Below are 23,976 nucleotides of genomic sequence, written 5' to 3' on the forward strand. Positions count from 1 at the left end.
GCGTTTGTAGCTAAGTGTGCAACATACCAAAAGGTTAAGGTTGAACACCAAAGACCTAGTGGGATGATACAAGAGTTTAGTATTCCCTCCTGGAAGTGGGAAGAGATAAATATGGACTTCGTGATTGGTTTACCTCCTTCCCGACGCCATCATGATTCCATTTGGGTTTTGGTTGATAGGTTGACTAAGTCTGCTCATTTCTTGCCCGTTTATACTTCATATACTACTGAAGATTATGCTAGATTGTATATCTAAGAGCTAGTAAGATTGCATGGAGTTCCCTTGTCTATAATTTCGGATAGGGGTACTTAGTTCACTTCGCAATTTTGGAAAGCTTTTCAGAAGGATCTTGGTACCCAAGTTCTTTTGAGTTCTACTTTTCATCCGCAGACCGAAGGTCAGGCTGAGCGGACCATCCAGACCTTAGAGGATATGTTGAGAGCTTGTGCACTTTACTTTAAGGGAAGTTGGCATGATCACTTACCATTGATAGAGTTTGCTTACAATAACAGTTTCTAATCTGTTAGTAGCATGGCTCCATTTGAAGCCTTATATGAGAGGAAATGTAGATCACCCATTGCTTGGTTTGAGGTGGGTAAAGCGGTTGTGAGTGGTCTTGATTCGGTATTTGAGGCTATGGAAAAAGTTAAGTTGATTAGAGAAAGGTTTAAAATTGCACAGAGTCATTAGAAGTCATATGCAGATGTTAGAAGGAGAGACCTTGAGTTGAAGTTGGTGACCTAGTGTATCTGAAAATTTCACCCATGAGGGGGGTGAAGAGATTCAGAAAGAAGGGGAAGCTTAGTCCCCATTATGTTGGTCCTTACAAAATTCTTAGTCGTGTTGGTAAGGTAGCTTATGAGGTCGAGTTTCCTTCCGAGTTGTCCTTCGTTCATCCAATATTCCATGTCTCCATGCTTAGAAAGCATATTAGCGATGCTAAGGTAGTGGATTCCTCTGTGAGTGCTAACATTCAATAAAATCTTTCTTTTGATGAGATTCCTATTGAGATTCTTGATTTCAGTGTCCAAAGACTAAGGAACAATGAAGTTCCCTTGGTCAAGGTGTTGTGGTGAAACCAATGTGTTGAGGGTGAAACTTGGGAAGCTTAGGCAGATATGTGATCCAAGTACCCGCACCTATTTTCCGTGAAATCCGATCAAGCCGAAGGTATCGTTCTTTCCTAAATCATGCACTTTCGATAAAAGTTGCAGTAGTTCAGCTGTCATTTATTATGTGTTCAGCTGTAGTTTGTTGAATTTATGCATTCTATGTTCCATTCAGAGTGAGAAACAATGTGGTGATAAGTCTAACGAATGGTGTCAGCTATATGCTCTATTCCCTATCTAAATTTGGTATGTCTAGCGCCATTCAAGGATGAATGTTTCCAAGGGGGATGATATAATACCCCGGAAATTTTTTCGTTGAAATTTTGTATGTAAACATGTTGGGTTATATCTTCTAGAATGAATTATAAATTTTCCATGTGGAATGTCTTAGATTATTACCCACCATTGTGTATAGTATCGAATAATCATTCCAACCATATGTGGATTATAAAAAACGGACACCCGAGCGACGAGTTATGAAGATTTCAATCGAACTGTGAATAGTAGTGAATAGTAAAACGTGCAGGAAATAGTACTAAGGCCTGGCGTATTTTTGGTCGAACTTTAAACGATCATAAATGGTTGTACATAATGATCTGGTGATCCACTGTATATCAATGAAAAGCACTGTGAGTCCTCTTTCTAATGAAATTAGTTTCATCCAATTTGGATATTGGAGTAAATCATTATGGTTGATTTACTTCAGACTATCAAAACAGTCCATCAAAGGACAGATTCGAGAATTCTTTGATTTTTAGGGGCGTTTTGGTTATTTCCCCTCACCCAAAATCCATCTAAACCCTATATTAAAGCCTATTAGAAGCATTATATGTTATATTTAATCAATTTCCCTCAGAAAGAAAATCCTAAGCTCCTACATCCAACTTCAAGAACCTCCAAAGTTCACAATTAATTCTGCAAATTTATTCAAGATTCAAAGTTCCTAGTTCAATAACTCCAAGAACCATCATTCAAAGGCACAATTAACATCTCAAAAACGAGTATCGATCTAAAGTTCATCATTCAAGCTATGTGGGGTTTTTCAACCATAACGCTCTTTCGTTCTTGTGCCCAAAAGTAATTTTCTTTACAAAGGCATGATTTTTATTGGATTTTTATGAATTTGAAGCATGAACCCATATGTTGTGATGATTATAATGAAATCTTGAGGTTTATGATATTGAAAGAAGAATTTACATATGTGGAGATATAAAGCATGAATCCTGAACGATATTTATCATGATTTTGATATTTGGGTCGTGAATCCCCACTGAAAATTGTGTTTTTTTAGAAAGTGTGTATTATAAGCACGTTGATGTTGAATATTTGAGATATTTTCAATGATTTGACCTTTTGTTCTTAATGGAGTTGTTTTGAACTCGAGTGTGAAAGAAATCCACAACCTGGTTGATTTTGACAGATGCGAAGCATGATGGCTCCTGATGCATATTTATATATTACTGAAATTGTTTTGTTGTGGATTGTCTTTGAAATGATCGGAGCTAATTTCGGGAGAAATCTTTAGCACTGAGTGGGAGGTATAAAGCGACTTTACTTCCCTAGAACTATGTGCCCCCGTAGGAGTGAGCCTGAAGCTGATTTATATAGTGATCACTAGTTTGTGTGGATTTGATATCGATAGTCCTACTCCGATGGCAAGGATTGGATGGCTCTCCCCAACATGGGTTGTACATTGGACTCCATGTAGCTCACATGGTTTATGTCGGTTATAGGATCTTCCAATGTGTGTGTTTCCTTGTGTCTATGCTGAATGGTGATGTGATTTGAAAGTGGACTTGTGAAAGTTATTCTTTCGAAAGATTTAAATGATATTTACATTATGAGAGTTGATATTCTTGATGAACTGAAAGTGATTTACAAATTATATGCTGATTCACATGTGTTATTGTACTAATTTCATCCTCTCATGATTATGATAATTTTCTTCGGGCTATGTGAGTCTTTCATACATTTTCATATTTCTTATAAATACTTATGATGATGATGTTTATACAACTGTATACACCCTTATATACTGGGTTCCTTTCCATGATACTGACCCACATCTTCAGATGTGGGCTGCATTTTCTTGGAATGTAGGTTTAGCTGATCAGTTCCAAGTTTGATAGTGATTCTTCGGGCACGCTGTTCTACATTCTCTATTTTGGTGAGTCCTCATGTTCCAAGGACGTGATGTCTGATGTTGGTTTCATAGAATCGTTTACATTTGATAACTGAGTATGAGTCAGTTGGAGCATGTCTCAAGGGCTCGCTGGTTTTATTGATTCTCTTAGAGGCTTGTCAGAATAGTATAGATGTTGGGAGTTGACTAATAAGTCGTATTTTGTTATCTTTCTGAAATTTTTTTATTCTTGGATGATGATTACTCTGTTGATATTTTAGGGTTATTTATGGAAACCACGTTGATTTGTGTTGAACTGAATGAAAATGGCTGAAAGGGTTAGCTTGGGGCTACTAGTAGCCTCAAGCACCGTGTGATTGCTTCGGGACCCATTTTTCGAGGCGTTACAGTATCAAATAAACTGATACAAAAAGGAAAATAACAAACCAAACCCAAGTCAAGTCTCCAAGAATAGAGCCAAACCATATCAATATAAAAAAGTCAAAAAGAAACATACTCAATAATACAAAATCCCAAAACCTATTGTCTCGGTGTAATAACATATCTAGTACAACTCAAAGTCAAATACAAAACACATCCAAAATAGATATAACTCTATCTCTGAAATACAATAAAGACATAGTCTAATAAGAAAGATAGAGGTGGACTCTACATGGTTGAAATCAATCACTACCCAAAAAATCTCCAAATGACACCTAAGATGAACACCATAAGGCTCACCCAAACCTAAATCTGCACTAAAAGGGTATAGTAGGAGTGAGTACAGCCCACTTATACTCAGTAGATATCATAGACCGACTGACTGAAGTGGAAAATAAGACATAAAATACATACTAAGGGCACGTCACCTTTAATTAGTAAATGTTTCACAATGGTAGCCCATACTACTTGCACTAATAGTTCAATAATATCTACATATAACACAAAAAACACCAGAAAGGAATACAAGTATACATTTATACTATGTAAAAGCTAGGGAAAGAGAAGAACATATACGGGAATATCTTGTACAAGTAAGGAAATCTATAACAATTGATAGGTAACTAGTCAAACAAAATATACAATCACATCATAAGCATAATGAAAAAAATAAAATAAGAATAATGATGATGTAATGCATATTGTTGTCACAAAATCTCCGAGACTGTCGCACAGCCTCTGAGACCATCACACAGTCTCTGCATGCACCTTCAGAGCTAAGACTACAATATATAGGACACATGACAAGCTTTTGAACCCATATAATATTCATATATATCTATATATCATCTTAATATATCCCTCGAGAAGGGTTTTATAAGATGCCATATTTTCAATCAAAAAAAGGTGTAGCCAATGTTTCTCAGTGTTTCTATGTTGGTACCAATGTTTTATGAATGAGTATGAGGATGTAATGCTTACAACCAATCAAAATAAGTATTTCCACAACCAACCACAATGAGTATTTAAACCACCAACCAATATACCATCATGTAAGCCATATATCCACTCATTATTTTCAACCATCCATGAGATCCAACATAATTCATATAACAAAAGAGTATAAATATATCACAACACATAATTGATACCACAACACATTTTTCATCAAACAAGAAACAATTATCATCATATATAAAAAGGCTAGCAATATCACATAGGACCTTACATGGTCACACATAGCTCATAATGCTCTAAAACCACCACATAACATCATATATAGGCCCCCACATGAGCATAACACATTAAGATAGTTATTTTCTTGATTAGTTCAAACACCCTTAAAATATTTTTGTATCACTATTAACTACCCAGCCCAAACTAATAGAATTTAAGCCATAATCTACCTGAAAGGCCAAAAACTAGTCTATCACACTTAAATCCCAAAGTTTTACTCCTCACGAACAAACCAAGAATCAACTAATACATAGAAATATAGAATCTATGCATCAGAAGAAAACCAATAATACTCATATTGCCTAGTTTCAAGTTGTGGTCAAAATGGACTCCCAAAATGGGTATTTGAAAAAGAAGCGCAAAATTATAATGTTATTTCTAAAACACATTACACATATTTTTAGGAGTCTACTGCTAAAAACCAAAGAAAAAATAAGTTAAACATAAGGTCCAAATTGAAGAAAAAATATTTTTAAAGTTTACTAGGTAAAATCCCTGTAATCCATTTTATAATCAATAAACAAAGTTACTTTGAACATAAAATTAAGGGAAAACTGATAATTTTGAGGTTAGAAACTCATCCAAGTAAAAAAGGTAGAATTTAGGGTTTAAATTTGAGAATTACAGTTTTTAGGCCTTACGGGCCCAAATTCCTAAATTTCATACTTGATTTAAGTTTTGAACAAGATTTGGATGATATAGATTGAAGAAAATAATTGCAAGAGGTGTTATGGAGATTACCTAACCTTAGAAGTTAAAGAAATAGCTCAAAATCATGAAAACCTAAGCTCCAAGTCTAAAAAATGGTGAATAATAGAAAAAATCTGGTATTTATATACCCAAGCTTCACGATCGCAGACCAGGGTCACGATTGCATCCACTAGCCTATTAAAATTATCACTATTATGGAAGGGGTATCCTAATTGCAAAACTCTATCTGCAGGACCAATCACGATCGTGGGTGTACCAATTGGGGACTTGGTGCATTTTAAGTCCCTGTGGGCCTCTAAGGATTCATTTGTAGACCCATGAATTGAAACAAACTATGCCACCCTATCAATGATATATGAGGTTCTATTCGAGTCTATTAATTGATGATGATAATAATTTATGAGTTTGGGTGATGATGGTAATGATAAATGAGTTTCAGTTAAAGTTTGGAATATGATAATAAAATTGATAATATGAGTTCTGATTTAAGTCTAGAGAATGATGGTAGTGATTATGATACTATTAAGTTTCAATTCCAATCTAATATTTTGGGAGTTATTGATGAAATGATATGGTTTGGATGGATTCTTAGTTTTGTCATTATAATTGGTAATTTAAGGTTATTAAGGTTATTTACTTTCCTTGATTGCACCCTCCAAGCTTATGGGGGCCTGCATTGGGTTATTTACTTGTCTGCACTAACTGGCTCATAGGGTCCATTCTTGTAGTTATAGTTGTGTGATCTTTGCATTACTTTTCAGTACGTATTTATTTATTCATTTATAGTTGTATTAGAGATTATTTACTGGATTTTTCTTATACCTTTACTTAGTTTACTTTATCTTCTATCTTGTCATCTTTATATCATGATTTATCTCAGTCGAATAATAATGCCTACTGAGTACGCAGAGTTTTGGTGCTCATACTACACTTTTGTACCTTTTTGGCAAAAATTTAAGTACTAATAGTTACTACTGATTCAAAGATCATGCTGAGTTGATTTTAAAGATAGATTAAGCTCTCGAATTTGAAGTTGCCCCTTTTTCGTTCTATTTATCCATGTCTAGTCTTTTATTTTTGAGATAGATTGTATTTGACTATTCAATACTTATGGTTTATTTGTAGTAGCTCTTGTACTGACATTACTAAGTTTTGTGGTAGTTGCTGACCCTTTTATCCATCTTTCGAGTATTGTGACTTCTTCATTGTTGTTTGAACTCTATAAATATTGATTTTTGATTTTCAGGCTATTTCCACCAAGTTAGCCAATTGTGTGCATCTCCAAGTAATGGTTTGGCTTACCTACTGCCGGGATGAAGTAGGTTCTGTCATTACATGTAAATTAGGTTGTGACATATTAGTATTCGAGCCTAAGTTCATTGGTATTATTGGTAAAAGAAAAAGTGTCTGATTGAGTCTCGTGGATAGGAACGAAGACATTTTTTTCTTATATTTGGGGGATATAGACCATTCTTAAGTGTCCTTCAGCTCTTTCGCTCATTTTGTTATATGAGTCAAAGTTGGTTTCAAAAGAATTTCTTTGGTTTCATTATTTTACAGATATTTAGGGGACGTGCTACCGCTATACGAGACGAGGATCTCGAGATCAACCCTAGGGATCCTATCACTGTTTATGGATGACCTAGAGGTCATGTAAAGCCTAGAGATGTGTCCCCGACTAAGGTCCAAGATAGTACACCTTCATGAGACCCTAATACTACTCCCAAGCTAGAGAATCTTTCGCCCCAGCAAACGGTAGTCCAAGCACCAGCCTAGGCTCCACTAGGGTTTATTTCTTCTTCAGTGCTCAAGCATGATTTTATTTAATTTTTGTATTTATTGGTGTTGTACCATCTAATGGTTCACAATCTATATATCAGAGTGGTGCTAAGATGAGAGCGCATCCTGTAGCTGCGGCTCCTAGAGTTGAGGTTTTTATGGTTGGTTTACTTAAAACCTTGAGGAAATGCAACTCTATTTGGGTCATTATTGACGTATTGATGAAGTCAACTTATCTCACTCTAATAAGGGTTTATTATAATTCAGCTAAGTCATCAAAGATTTATGTAAGGAAATTGAAAAATTGCATGGGGAACCAAACTCCATTATGTATGATAGGGGTACTTAATTTACCTCTAATTTTTGGGAAAAGTTTCAACATGAGTGAAGGTTAAGATTTGACCTGAGAACAACTTTTCCCCTACAGATAAATGATCAATCTGAGAAAATTATCCAAATTCTTGATCGTAATGCTTCGAGCTTGTGTTATGGACCTTGGAAGTCAATGGTATGAATACCTACCGTTATGTGAGTTTGCCTACAACAACAGCTTCTACTCTAGTATTGACATGTCTATTTTTTAGGCCTTGTATGGTAGATGATGTAGGTCCTAATGGGTGGTTTGTTTAAAGTGAGAACATAGTGCATTGATATACTAAAGGGATCTACAAATAAAATGTGACTCGTAGAGAAGAAGCTCATAGATTCTCAAAGTCGATAGAGGGAGTAAATGAATAAAAAAGTCAGAGACAAAAAGTTTGATAAGAGGGCAAAAGTACTTTGAAAGGTGTCTTCCATGAAAGGTGTGATAAAATTTTAAATAAGGGAATGTTGAACCCAAGGTACATAGGATATTTTGATGTTTTGATGGAAGTGGAGTGGGTAGCAAACATGCTAGACTTACCCCTTAGTATGTCTGGGTTCACCCCATATTTCATGTATCTATGCGAAAGAAATATCATAGAGATGGTGACTAGATTATTTGTTTGGATCCAAAGCTATTTAATTAGGAGCTATCCTATGAATAAGAACCAATAGCTATTCTACAAAAATATGTGAGAAGGTTGAGGACTTGAGTTATTCCTTGTGAATAGTTTCAGTAGAGGAATTGGACCATTGAGGAAGATACATGAGAGAAGGAAGTGGACATGTAGAAATGATATTCAATCTTATTTTGGTGTATCATACTCTTGTTATAGTGTTTGTAGGACTAGTCGTCCTTTGAGAGCTAGCGAGTGGTAAATTAATAACTAGTATAATGACCAAAATATCATTACGCTGAATTAAGAGGTTAAAGTTGCACCTAGACTCCCCTTATATAAAAATTGGGGAACTAACGAATAGTCTAGTTTTTGATATAAATTAAGGGTGTTGTAGTTGAATGAAGTCTGGAATTTATATGGTTAGTTATATATTGCTTTGATATAATGGTTTGATAGACAATGCGTATTGAAATCCCTAGCAACTTTTGACACCTAAAATGGAGCTATAAAACATTGGTTATAGCAGTTATTGTGGATAGATTAGTTTGCATTGTTAAGATTCATAGTGTGTAGTTGAAAATGAGGAATACTGAGAAGGGGTTTTGGGTTTCTGCCTTATACCATTGTAGTGATACTACAGCATCAGTAGGTAAACAACACAGGCAGCCTTTAGAAAAATTGGCAAAAATTCAACCACTGCATCGGTAATTATTCCATACAGTAGTAATTATCTATTATAGTGGTAACACATAGTAAAATATCAATTTTATAATGTAGAAAACTTTCATTTCCCACTTTTTAATAACACTATTAGGCACTATAGATACACAACATTCAGAGGAAATTCCAGGTTCTTCATTATTTGAAGTAAGTAATTGTATTCTAGATTTGAATTTACTTCGTTTAACCTTGAAAAATCACTAGAAAATAGATTGATGGTATGTTTGGGGGTTGAACCCTATTTTATGAATATTGATGTAAATAAGTAGATTGCTTATGAATTCAGAATAGAAAGATACTAGGGTATTAGAAAACACTAATAGGAGTAGAATTATGACTAAATATCATAAATTAAGTGGTGTTGATGAAGTTAAAATTCTAAGGCGACTCTAAGATGATGAAATATCATAATATAAGTTTAAGATCAATGATTTTTGGTCCCAAATTATTATAAATGGATGAATTGTTTAAATTTGTGTATAGTTAGTGGTTATATAGAATAAGAATGGGTTAAGCGAGAATGAAGGCGAAAAGGTATGGCTTAAAGGTGACTTTGAGTATAGGATTTGAGGTAGACTATGGTTTTGTGTAGCACTTAGACTTTCTTGGCTTTGTGCTTGTTTCTAATTTGAAAATACCTAATTGCCTTCTATCAAGGTTTGAATGTTGATGAATCCATTGAATTATCATTACATTATGATAGGGTATTGGTGTGATGGTTCAGGTACCATGTCGGTATAATATGATATGTTATGATAATAGGTGTGTACCATACTAGTATAATAGGATATGATAAGAAAATAGGTCAACTACCACATAGGTACATTATAATATGATGAATAGGATTACAAGGGTAAGAGATAATGTGTACATCTTGCATACATGCACTCATTTACATGCATTGAGTGCCATTTGATGAATATATGTGATGATAAATTAGTAATTTAAATAATTAAGCATGAATGTCTATGACTGTGACCTTCTGAGTGTAATAATATGATTAATAATGATGTTAGGCTGATAGCACTACTTATGAATCTTGTTACGATAGCATTTTTAGTTGTTTGGCTTGCGTAATTGTCCATTGTTAAGTTAGTCAATCTGTGATGGTTACAGTATTTGTTGATGTACTAATGCTACATGTACTCTTTTTTTTGTTGAGGAGCAAAACATATTCTTGCGGGTAACAAATGACTTTGTCTCTAGATGGTGATGCAAATTTGATTTCGAGGTTGGGCACCATGTTCGAGCAACCTTTCGATTTTGCTACGATGTTTAGGTCTTATTTTTAGACTAAAGTAATTTCCTCTTTTGTTATGTTTTTGAAGATATATTGGTTTGGGACCTAGTTGTTCTTTTAGATATTTTTGGCGATGACTTTAGGTCCTATGGAATTTTAATAGATTGAGGTTACTCTATTACATTTTATAGATAATGACGTTGAATAATTAGTAGTGATTAAATAAGACATATCTATTGACTATTGGAAAACACTAATACTATGTGAATATAGTAATCACACATAAATGGGTAAAAGTAAGAATGGTATGTTTCTCTTACCATAGGTTAGCACAGGTACCAATCATGTTTGTTTGGGTCATGATCCCCCACTAGCATCTTTAACTAGATAGTGCCTCTATCAAACCTTGACTAATGCTATCTTATTTGACTTTCAACTTCTCAACCTGCCTATCCAATATAGCCATAGGCTCCTCCTTTAAATCTAAAGTATCATGTAACTGAAGTTAATCCACAGAAGCATCTGATACTATCTAGGCTATATTTTCTTTACATAGATATATGCAACACTGTGGGAACACCTGAAATAGTTTGAGGCAAAACTTACTTATAACTGTTAGATTTCATAGTTTGATAATTGACAAACTTTATCATTCTACCCGGTCCATACCTTTCATATTGTGATTCACGTTTTGATGATTTCCTAACCTAATGGAAGGACTAGATATGTTAATTGGTGTCCCGATATGTAGTTTTATATTTGAACGCATTTTTGTCTTATAAGCCAACATGTACTCTCTGGCAGCTCTAGGATATTAGTGGTATGAATTATCAGTGGTCCTTTCCTACATCCACCAATTATAAACTAATCTTCTAATGCTCATCGGATATTCATCATCCTTGAGGATAGAAGTTCAAGCTTTTACAAATCTAGAAAACTACTCTCTTAAGAAAAAGCCTCAACACAAATGATATTGCAAGATTCAACAATTTAGAAACTCTTTTATCATAGTGAAATATACTCTTGTATCTAAGTTTATTGAGATTTTATTTTTGTATTACAATTGAAAACTAAAATCATATTACAGAGATTCTTATGAGAATCTTTTGTAAGGTTTATTGTTAAACTCTAAGTGTTAGCTAGAGATAGATAATAGAGGTTTCACAATAGAGTTAAAGTGAGATTATATTGTAATAGAGTCACTATAAAGAGGTAGGAATTAGAAGGATAATTCCTAGGTTGTAATCGAAGCTTTCTCAGAGTTTAGGGAAGATTTTTGGTGAAATACTACTAGGGTAGGTCGTGGTTATACTCCTTTAATAAAGGAGGTTTTCATATAAACATCCTTTGTCTTTTACTTTACTGCACTTTTATAGTGTTTTTCGTGTTCATTGATTTCTTTATACAGGGTCCTAGTACTGAAATAGGTTGTTATTATAGTGGTGGACTCTTCTAAGCCATTAATTTATATCAATGAAATTCTTTCTATAAGGTTAACACTTATAAAGGATTCTATTAAAGATAGTAGTCCCATCAAGTCTTGAGGAAGTACAATCAACTACACAACCCCAAGGTTAAATTATCAAATTTATAGTTAGTGGAAGACTTGAACATGATTTCATCATTGCAAAGGATTGTTAATTGTGAGACATTATTTATGAAGGTCCTTGTGTCCCTATGGAAGCATCTAAAGGCGATACCTCTTAGTTTGTCACTAACTAAAGAAAGGATTAGAATAAAGTTGGTTAAAAAAGGATTGAGATGAATTAAAATGAAAATATAATTTTTGTCTATAGGGTAGAACCTGATGAGTTCAACTGGGTCTCTACGTGTGAATTTTCTAAGAAAATGTGAGAAGCTTTGTAGAATGCTTATAGGGGAATAATCCAACTGAAGAAATCAAATATTGACATACTTACAAATCAGTATGAGTTTTTTAAGCTTGGTGTAGGAGAATATATTCCATTAATGCATACTCAGTTCGTAGCTATTGTCAATGAACTTAAATTTCTTAGAGAAAACACTCAAATGTACAAACTAGTTAGGAAATTCTTGACTGCAATACCCGTACTTTTTCTTAACTTGAAAATCATCTCATGGATGTTAAAACTTACTTTGAAATAATAATTCATTCTTATACATATGGCATTTCCATAATTTTCATGCCCTATCATGTGGGAAATTGAATAAGCTTTCCATCGATATATAATTTGCCCAAATCCGACACTCGGGCGAAGAGTTAAAGGCTTTTTTGTTAGACTTTGTTTGACCTGAGCCTTCAATGCGTCGCGAAGATAACTCAATTGGCAATTGTCATATTTCAGTGTTGTTCTGCGATACTAGCGTGTGGCGCCAAACTTCCAGGTCATATACATGGTGGCAACATGATAGCTCTGCATCACGCCACCGTGCAGTTTCCTAATTGTCAATTTCCAGTGACAAGGCGCGATGGCGCTGCATTGCGCCAAGGGCCCAATTTGAGAAATTTTACTGAAATCTATATTACATGTCCATGATTAAAAGGGTCAATTCCCCCCCCCCCCCCCTATATATAAGCTTCCAAACATGGGATTTATCCATATTAATCCAAAATGTTGATGTTTTTCTCAAATACTCTCAAGCACTCAAGCTAGGGTTTTCATAGAAGGTACAATTTCAAGAAGGTTTCACCATCAATTTTTACGAAATCATGAACTAAGGTATGCATAGTTTTCAATCATGGGCTCCTTTCATCCATGAAGTCCAAGAATCCCATTTCAACTACAAGTTATGGATTTTCTTCATGTGTTCTTGATTTGTATGTTCACTTTCATGTTGATAAATAAGAAATTGATTTCTATTCCATGATTTGATGATAAGTTCCACGTGGGTAGATTAGTATAGATAAATATTTATGAAATCTCATGACTAAAACATTGTATGATGAAATGGGAAGTGAACCATGATGTTTAATTGCTATACCATGATGCTTACATATACTATGCCTGCCATATGTTTGGTAAATACCTAGATGGAGGAAATTTGCCTAACTAGCATGATATCATGAAAATCCCCATAAATGTACAAGATTATGCCTATTAAAAATTTGATGAAATGCTTCAATAAATGTATTGTGGTGATTATCATGTACTCAAGAATATCAAGTCATGTCAATTTCCTTTCATCGAGTCCTGAGGGTACTTGTACCTAAAATATTAGCTGTTTGTCTAGAGCCATGATATTTTTTTCATGATACTCTCAGTCAAGCTATGAACTCTTAGACTTCAGATAGCCTTATGACTCAGAAAAAATCTCCATAATCTCATGACTCAGTCAGTTGTCAGATATCAATAGTTTTCCATTATCCACGAAAATTTAGTAACTCAGTCCATGTTCATTTCAGTTCAGTAAATCATGTTCAGTATCCATTCAGATGGGAGTAGAAACTAGCACCGAGTGAACCCAATGATGGGGATTCACCTATCATACGAGGGTGTGATTCCTAGAAGCAATCCTTGGATTCCAGAACTATGTATCCTACATAGGTTGAGACATTGTAGCGTGCTATATAAGGGTAGATGAGGTGGCTTAACCTGTTATGTGAGGGTTTCCACCGTCATCGCTAGAATTACCTATTTTATGAGGGTTAGTCACATGTTGTCCTTACAACTGGCGAGGTATTGACACCCTTCCAATCAGGGTATAGCTTTTACCCCAACTCAGCTATTAGAGCACCTTTAGGGCAGGTCGGTTAGATACTACTTCCTATAGTTTCATGTTATAGAATGAGGACAGTCAGATACAATCAATCAGTCTCAATAATAGAACTCCGGTAGTTCTTCAGATTTTAAGACTGTCGGATATAGTCAGCTCAGATACAGTTTGAAACTCAGATAGTTATATCAGATTCAGGACTATCAGATACAGTCACCCACATTATAAGTTATACCTAGAGATAGTCACCCATGTTATCAACATTATTCAGATATAATCCTTTTATTATCAGTCATATAAGTTACAATTAAGTCACGTTAAACGTATATAGACATAGAAATCATAAAATCACATTATTAGTTACAGCTACATATTAATACATATATTCTCACGTTCATGTTAGATAGTCAGTTAGTATTATTCATGCATGTGAACCATTGCATATAACCTACCTCGCATGTATACTCGGTACATATATACTAACACATTCACACTATAGTGCTTTCTTTATATATTACACCATAGGTTCAGAGACACGAGTTCCAAATCAGCAGTAGAATCCAAATTCAGCAGTTAGAGTAGAAGTAAGTGCTCATCCTTTGAGTACATAATGATTTTCTAGTATCTCATTGATTATAATATTAGTTAGATTTAGTTGGGGACATGTCCCATCAACTCCTTATTTGGATTCTTCATATGGTAGAGGCTTTCAGACTAGATGCAGACTGGATACAGACTATCATGTTTTAGACTTTAGTTTTGTTTTGGGTATTCTATTACCCCACAAAGATGTTATATTATTAAGTTATGTTCATGATCGAACCTTATGGCCTTTCAGTGTATGTTTCCATATTATTATGTTATCTTATGCAGTAAGAAGTACAAATATCAATCATGGTTTGGCTTGTGGTCTTTTGGGGTCATGAAAACCGTGTAGCATTCTGTTTTAGTAAATTAGTTTGTTACAAACTTAGTATCAGAGCCTAAGGTTCAATAGAGTCCTAGGAAGTCTGAAATCCACATCTAGTAGAGTCTTGTGCATGGGTGTGTTGCGCGCCACATTTATGTGCAAGAGGCGATGAGATGTTTTAAGAATAGTTTCCCCTCTTTCAGAATTCATGTCATGCCAGTGATCCTAATCACAAGTCAGTCTCTCAGTCTAATCCGCTTCTTCTCTTTATTTCAGAAAATTCCTTCTAAGAGAAGAAATCAGTTAGCCCTTCAGCTCGAAGAACCTTTAGGCGATCATGTTTCTCAGGTGGAGTTGAGGACCGTATTTACCACTCTTGCTCAAATAGTCGCTACTCATAATGAACGGCCAGCAGTTGTTCCGACCAACCCAGTGGCCAACTTAGCCACAGCTAGAATTTGGGACTTCACTCGAATGAATCCTCCAACCTTCATTGGGTGTAAGGTAAATGAAGGCCCTCAAGAATCTTAGATCAAGTTCATAAAGTGACAGAAGCCATGGGGGTGACTACTGTTGAGATTGTTGAGCTTGCTGCATACCAGTTGTAGGATATGGCTCATGCTTGGTTAAAACTGTGGAAGTATAAAAGATCAGATGATGCAGGTTCGATAGAGTGGGAGGAGTTTGTCACTACTTTCTGTTAAGTTTACTTAATTAGCCAGGTATGCCCCTTATGTGGTCACAGACTGTAGAGCCAAAATGAGTAAGTTTTCTTAAGGGGTAAATGACAGCTTGGTTAATGAGTGCAGATCTGCCATGCTGAATAGTGACATGACCTTAGCCAGGCTTATGACTCAGGCTCAACACATAGAGGAGCAGAAGATTAAAAAGAGGGAGAAATAGAATAAGAGAGTGAAGACAGGTAGTTTCAACTTTGATCAACCTAAGTTAGAAGGAGCAGACCATTCCCAGTTTCATCCTAAGTCATCAGTTCCAGCACCCTCTAAGCCAGTGCTCCAGTTTCTAAATTTTGAGAGGGTAACAAAGATAGAGCGTCAGGCTCTAAGACCCAGGGTAGTATTAGCAGTGCCCGCACCTATCCTCTTTGCCAAACTTGCAATAAGCACCATTAGGGTGTGTGTAGAACAGGTAGTGGCATTTGTTTTTGTTATGGAAAACTAGGCCATAGAGTTAGAGACTGTCTACAGCTAGGTCCTCAAGGTCAACAGAATCGATCTTCAGCTCAGTACGGTCGCCCAAATCAGCAGGGTGCCACTTGCAGTGCTACTAGTGGGCAATGCCTAAATCGTCTCTATGCTCTTCAAACTCGATAAGATCAGGAAAGTTCTCCTGATGTAGTTACTAGTACATTACAAATCTTTCATATGCATATTTATGCTTTTATAGATCAGGCGCTTCCTTGTCTTTCATTACTCCTTCTATAGCAATTGATTTTAGAGTCAGTCCTAAAATTCTAGCAGAACCCTTTTCAGTATCTACCCCAGTGAGTAAAACCATCATAGCTCGGCGAGTATACATGAACTACACGGATATGATATTTCAAAAAGTCCCTTCAGCAGACTTAGTCGAATTAGAGATGACTAATTTTGATGCCATTCTCAACATAGATTTTCTTTATTCTTACTATGCCACAGTCCACTGGTAAAACAAAATAGTTTAGCTTCAGTTTCTGAATGAACCCCTCCTAGAGTGGACGGGTAGTATATCCGCTTTCAGTGTTCTGCTTGTTTCCACCTTCGGGCAAGGAAATTAATGTCTAATGGATGTTTTTATCATCTAGTTCATGTTAGATATTCTAGTTTCAAGACTCCTAGTCTTTAATCAGTTCCAGTTGTAAGTGAATATTCAAATGTCTTTCTCAAAGACCTCCCTAGAATTCCTCCCGAAATAGAAATAAACTTCGGTATTGATCTTCTTCAACTTATCTCTATTGTTCCATATAGAATGGCACCAGTAAAAATTAGAGAACTGAAAGAATAATTGAAGGATATCTTAGATAAGGGATTCATCAGACCCAACATTTCCCCGTGGAGCACACCAATCTTATTCGTGCGCAAGGAAAATAGTTCTCTAGAATATGCATTGATTACCGTCAACTCAATAAGTTTATGGTCAAGAACAAGTATCCTCTTTCTAGAATCGATGACTTATTTGATGAACTTTAGGGTGCCATTTATTTCTCTAATATAGACCTCAGATCCGGCTATCATCAATTCAGAGTTAAAGAATGTGACCTCCCAAAAACAACTTTCCGTACTCAGTATGGTCACTTTAAATTTTTAGATATGTCCTTTGGTCTTACCAATGCCCCAATAGCTTTTATAGACTCGATGAACCACATGTTCAAGCAGTACTTAGACATGTTAATCATAGTCTTCATAGATGATTTTCTGGTCTATTCCTGCACTGAGCGAGATCATGCAGACTATCTCAGAATAGCACTTCAGACTCTCAGAGATCATCAATTATTTACTAATTTAGTAAGTGTGAATTTTGGCTAAGGTCAGTAGAATTTCTTAGTCATATCATTTCTGGTGATGGCATTAGGGTAGATCCTTAAAAGACCGAAGTAGTAAGAAACTAGCCTCGCCTTATTTCTCCATCAGATATCAGGAGTTTCTTGGGTTTGGCTGGCTATTACAATAGGTTTGTTGAGGGATTTTCTTCTATTGCATCTCCTATGTATAGATTGACTCAAAAGAAGGTCAAGTTCTAGTGGTCAGATTCATGTGAGAAGAGTTTTCAGGAACTGAAGACTCGACTCACCTCAGCTCAAGTTCTAGCTCTTCCAGATGGTTCAGATGGTTTAAAGTTTATTGTGATGCATGTAGAGTGGGCTTAGGTTGTGTCCTCATGCAGTATGGTAAGGTCATAGCCTACACCTCCAGACTTCTTAAAACCCATGAGAAGAGTTATCCTACTCCTGATCTTAAATTAGCAGCCGTAGTATTTTCCTTGAAGATTTGGAGCCATTATTTATACGGTTTTCATATAGACGTCTTCACAGATCATAACAGCCTTTAGTATGTATTTTCTTAAAAATATCTCAATCTCCATGAGAGAAAGTGGTTAGATCTCTTAAAATATTATGACATGAGTGTCCTCTATCATCCGACAAAGGCCAACATAGTGGTTGACGCTTTTAGTAGACTGTCCATGGGTAGTATTTCTCATGCTGATGATAGTAAGAAGAAGTTAGTCTAAGAAGTCCAACATCTTGCCAAACTAGGCATTTGCTTAGTCGACTCTTTAGAGGGTGGTTGTATGTGTTAAGAGTTGTTCAGAATCATCTCTAGTTTCTGAGGTGAAATAAAAGAAAGATAAGGATCCTAGCCTTGTTAAGCTAAAAGAGTCAGTTCAGAATTAGAAAATAGAGGTTTTCTCCCAAGGGGGAGATGGTGTTGTTCATTGTCAGGGTCATCTTTGTGTTCCAGAAATAGATGACTTAAGGCAACAAATTATTTCAAAAGCTTATGGTGCGCGTTACTCTATTCATCCTGGGGCCACAAAGATGTATCGTGATTTACGGGAAATTTATTGGTGGAGTGGGATGAAAATAGATGTTGCAGAGTTTGTGGATAAGTTCTCTATATGTCAGCAAGTTAAGATAGAGCATTAGAAGCCTAGTAGTCCTATGCAGGAGTTCATTATTCCTACTTAGAAGTGGGAAGTTGTGAACATGGACATCATGATGGGTTTTCCCCTAACTTTTCATCAACATGATTTATTGTGGGTCATTGTAGATAGAATGACCAAATCAGTTCTTTCCTTCTAGTTCATACCTCTTATTCAATCGAGGATTATGCCAAGCTATACATTAAGAAGCTGGTCAGATTGCATGGTGTTCCATTGACTATTATCTCCGATAGAGGTAGCCAGTTCACCTCTCATTTTTAGAAAAAATTCCAAAAGTTTTTTGGTACCCAAGTTCATCTCAGTACAACCTTTCATCCTCATATAGATGGTCAAACAGAAAGGACTATTCAGACTTTGGAAGATATGCTAAGGGCATGTGTAATTGATTTCAAGGGTAGTTGGGATAACCACTTGACTTTGATTGAATTTCCATATAACAATAGCTATCAGTCTATTATTCAGATGGCTCGATTCGATGCTCACTATAGTAGGAGATGTTAATCTCCAATCAGTTGGTTCAAAGTTAGTGAGGCCTCAGTCATAGGTATTGACATAGTATTCGACGCCTTAGAGAAAGTTCAATTAATTAAAGTAATACTATAGGCTGCTTAGAGATGACAAAAGCCTTGTGTAGATGTTCGTTGAAAGGATCTCGAGTTTGAGATTGATGATCATGCATACCTCAAGATCTCTCCCATGAAGGGAGTGAAGAGATTCAGCAAAAAGGGAAAGCTCAGTCCTCGATATGTCGGTCCCTTCAAGATTCTCAGTGGGTTCAGAAAGGTAGCTTATGAGCTCGAATTTCTTTCAGATTTGGCCTCAGTTCATCTAGTCTTCCTTGTCTCTTTGCTTGAGAAGTGTATAGGTGACCCATCAGTCGTAGTCCCTATTCAGAGCATAGATGTTTAGAACAACAACTCTAATGAAGAGATTCTAGTTGAAATCATAGACTATCAGACTAGTAGATTGAGGAACAAAGAAGTCCTTCTATCTAAAGTTCTTTCACAAAATCAGTCCGTAAAGGAAGCTACTTGGGAAGCAGAAGTAGTTATGCATACCAAGTACCCTCACCTCTTCCTCGCTAACTCAGATCAAGCTCAAGGTAACAGTTCTCCTTAAGCTTAATCAGTTTCATGATTAGAGTACATCACTAACTTAGTATTCAGTCTCATGCACATGTTCCCATGAAAAACATGGTTTCAAGTACCACTGCATATTTAGTCATGCATTCATGTATCAGATCAGTTATATAGTCATGCATCAGACATACATTCTCATTATGAGAAAACTTAGTTCTTCAGAACTTTCAGTTATGTATTTATGAATCAGTTATGCATGCATCAGATATGTTTGTTCAGTATGTTATGTTCAGCTTGTCAGTCATATCTTTTATTAGATCATGTTCCAGTTATTCATGTTCAGCTCATTGTTTCCCCCCACAGTCAGTCTTATTCGAGGATGAATGCTCTCAAGGAGGAGATATTGTAATACCCCTACTTTTTCTTATCTCAAGGATGTTAGAACTTTCTTTAAAATAAGAATTCATTCTTATACACATGGTATTTCCATAATTTTCACTTCCTATTATGTGGGAAATTGAATAAGATTTCCATCGATATATAATTCCTCCAAATTCGACACCCGAGTGATACTGGCACATCACGCCAAATATCCAGGTCGTAGACAAGGTAGCAACATGATAGCTCCACGTTGCACCACTGTCCAGTTTCCTAATTGTTAATTTCCAGTGACACGGCACGATAGCGCCTCGTCGTGCCAAGGGCCTAATTCGGGAAATTTTATGGAAAATTAAATTACATGTCCAAGGTTATAAGGGTCAATCCCCCCCCCCATATAAGTTTCCAAACACGGGATTTAGCCCATATTCATAAAAAATATTCCTGTTTTTCTCAAATACTCTCAAGAACTCAAGCTAGGGTCTTCATAGAAGGTCCAATTTCAAGAAGATTTCACCATCAATCTTCACGAAATCACGAAATAAGGTATGCATACTGTTCATTAATGGGCTCCTTTCATCCATGAAGTCCAAGATTCCCTTTTAACAACAAGTTATGGACTTTCTTCATATGTTCAAGCTTTGTATGTTCTATTTTATGTTGATAAATGAGGAATTTATTTCTATTCCATGATTTGATGATATATTCCATGTGGGTTGATAAGTATAGATAAAGATTTCTAAAATCTCATGACTAAAACCTTGTATGATGAAATTGGAAGTGAACCATGATGTTTAATTTCTATACCATGTGTTTATATGTACTAAGCCTGCCATATGTTTGATAAAATGCCTAGATGAAGGAAATTTGCCTAACAAGCATGATAACATAAAAATCCCCATAACTATACAAGCTTATACCTATTAGAAGTTTGATGAAATCCTTTAATAAATTTATTATGGTGATTATTATGTACTTAAGAATATCAAGTCATGTCAGTTTCCTTCCATCAAGTCCTGGGGGTACTTGTACCCAAAATATTAGTTGTGTGTCTAGAGCCATGTTATTTTTTTCACGATACTCTCAGTCAAGCTATGAACTCTTAGATTTCAGATATTCTTGACTTAGGAAAAATCTCCATGATCTCATGACTCAGTTAGTTGTCAGATGTCAGTAGTATTCCGTCAGCCAAGAAAAATCAGTAACTCAATCTATGCTCAGTTCAATTCAGTAAATCATGTTTAGTGTCTATTTAGATGGGAGTAGAAATTAGCACCGATTCAACCCAAGGATGGGGACTCACCTACAATATGAGGGTGTGATACATAGAGGCAATGCTTGCGTTGCAGAACTATGTAGCCAACATAGGTTGAGACATCGTAGCCTGCTATATGAGTTTAGATGAGGTGGCTTAACCTGTTATGTGATGCTTCCCACCATTCTCGTTAGATTTACCTATTATATAAGGGTTACTTATATGTTGTCCTTACCACTAGCACAGTATTGATACCCTTTCAATCAGGGCATCGATTAGACCTCATCTCAGCTATTATGGCACTTTTGGGGCATATCGGTTAGATACTACTTCCCATAACTTCATGTTATTGAATTAGAATTGTTAGATATAGTCAATTAGTCTCAGTAATAGAACTTAGATAGTTCTTCAGATTTTAGTATTGTCAGATATAGTCAACTCAGATATAGTAAGGAACTTAGATAGTTCTATCAGATTCGGAACTGTCAGCTACAGTCACCCATGTTATCAGTTATACCCAGATATAGTCACCCATGTTATCAACATTATTTAGATATAGACCTTCATGTTATAAGTCATATCAGTTATTAGCATGTCACATAATCAGTATACAGACTAAAAAATCATGAAATCATATTGTCAGTTATAGTTACGTATTTATGAATGTATTCTCATATTCATGTGAGATAGTCAGTTAGAATTATTCATGCATGTGAACCATTGCATATATCCTACCTCACATTTATACTTGGTACATCTGTACTAGAACCATTGCATATATCCTACCTCACATTTATACTTGGTACATCTGTACTAACTCATTCGTGCTATGGTGGTTTCTTTTTATGTTACACCATAGGTTCAGAGACACAAGTTCCAGATTAGCAGTTTATTCGAGATTCAGCTGTCAGAGTAGAAGTGACTCCTTATCCTTCGAGTACATAATGATTTTCTAGTATCTCATTTATTAGCTTATTAGTTACAGTTAGTTGGGGATAGGTCCCATTAACTAATTCAGATTCTTCAAACAGTAGAGGCTTTCAGACTAGATGCAGACTAGATACAGACTATCTTGTTTTAGACTTTAATTTTGTTTTGGGTATTCTATTATCCCACACAGATATTATGTTATTTAGTTATGTTCATGATTGAACCTTATGACCTTTAGTGTATGTTTCTATATTATTATGTTACCTTATGGAGTATACAGGTACAGATATCAGTCATAGGTTAGCTTGTGGTCCTTTGGGGTCATGAGCATCGTGTAACGCTCTGGTTTAGCAAATCGGGTCGTTATATTGACTATTGAGCATCTTACCCTCTTTTTAAGAACCCAACGTAAATGCCATTTCAAGGTCTAAATATTTGCATAAAATGACAATGGATAAACGTATTGGGAATTTAGTGAGAAATTAGCTTAAATGATACTAAGATTCCATGTGAAATAAAGAAAAGAAGGAAATGAGTCTCGTTCTAAAGGCTAGGAGAAATAACTCAAGTGAGGATGAACATGATATGGGTTATCTTACTCAGAGATTTTAGAAAATGGTTAGAAGTGAAGTTTTTTAGGAAAAATAAGGCTCAAGCAATGGTTTTAGGGGTAATTACCTATGTCATAAATGTGGAAAACCTGGTCATTATATTAAAAAGTGTTCTCTCTTAAGTAAAACTATAATATTTTCACCAAGTTCACCTCAGAAAAGGTCCAGAGATGGAATCAAGTCTTTGATATAGTTAGAAGTAGATATGCAGTTGATAAGATTGCCAAACAAGATCTAGTAGCCTAGGGAGACTCCTTTTGTAAATCTAATAATGAAGTTGATGGAAATGAAACGTCCTTGGTTGTAATTGAAGACAAGTTAGATATATTTGATTTGTTGTTGGCCTTAATTAAAAAATTTGATCATGAAATAGAAAATGAGGTAACCTTCTTTGACGTTTTATAAACATTAGAAACTACTCTAAGAAAGAGTTAAGATTCTTAGATAATGTCTTAATAGATGATTTTCATAACCATGTTAGTGAAATAGAGTCTTCAGCTAATGAAGTAAATGAATTTGACATAGAAAATGTTTCCTTATCCTCAAGGAATTTTGAGCTTGAAGTAGAAGTTGCTAAGATTAAAAATGAAAACAAAATGTTGGGTGACAAAATCAAAAACATATATGTTAAGGTGAAGGCAACTATGTTGTTCACAAGTATTGAAGTGAAGCTAAAAAGGTCACTCTAGACCTTGCTACCTCTCTTGAAAAAAATAAGGAGCTAGAAAAAAACTTTAATAGTACTAAGAATGATCTAGTGAAATATCTTTTTTGGACTACTTCATCAGAGATTCTTACTAAGTTGAGTAGTATGAGGTCCAAAGGTAGTGAAAGTGTTGTATTTGAGAAAGAACTTACTCATCACAATCCTTAAATGGTATGTATTTATTTGATAGAATCTATTATTTAATCATTGTAGGAAGATTTTTCACTAGATGAAAAACATTCAATATTTTCTCAAGGTGCGAAGATCAAATTTTTGTCTTGCTTAAATCACCAAAGGGTTTCTAAATTTAATAAATAATTGTGCATGTAGGTAGGATTGAGAGGAGGTAGTCGACCAAATCAAAATGGTTTATAGAAAGTGATTTTTCAAGGCATATGATTAGTAGAATTGAGGAT

This window comes from Capsicum annuum, chromosome 8 (assembly GCF_002878395.1).
Source record: "Capsicum annuum cultivar UCD-10X-F1 chromosome 8, UCD10Xv1.1, whole genome shotgun sequence".
Lineage (NCBI taxonomy): Eukaryota > Viridiplantae > Streptophyta > Magnoliopsida > Solanales > Solanaceae > Capsicum > Capsicum annuum.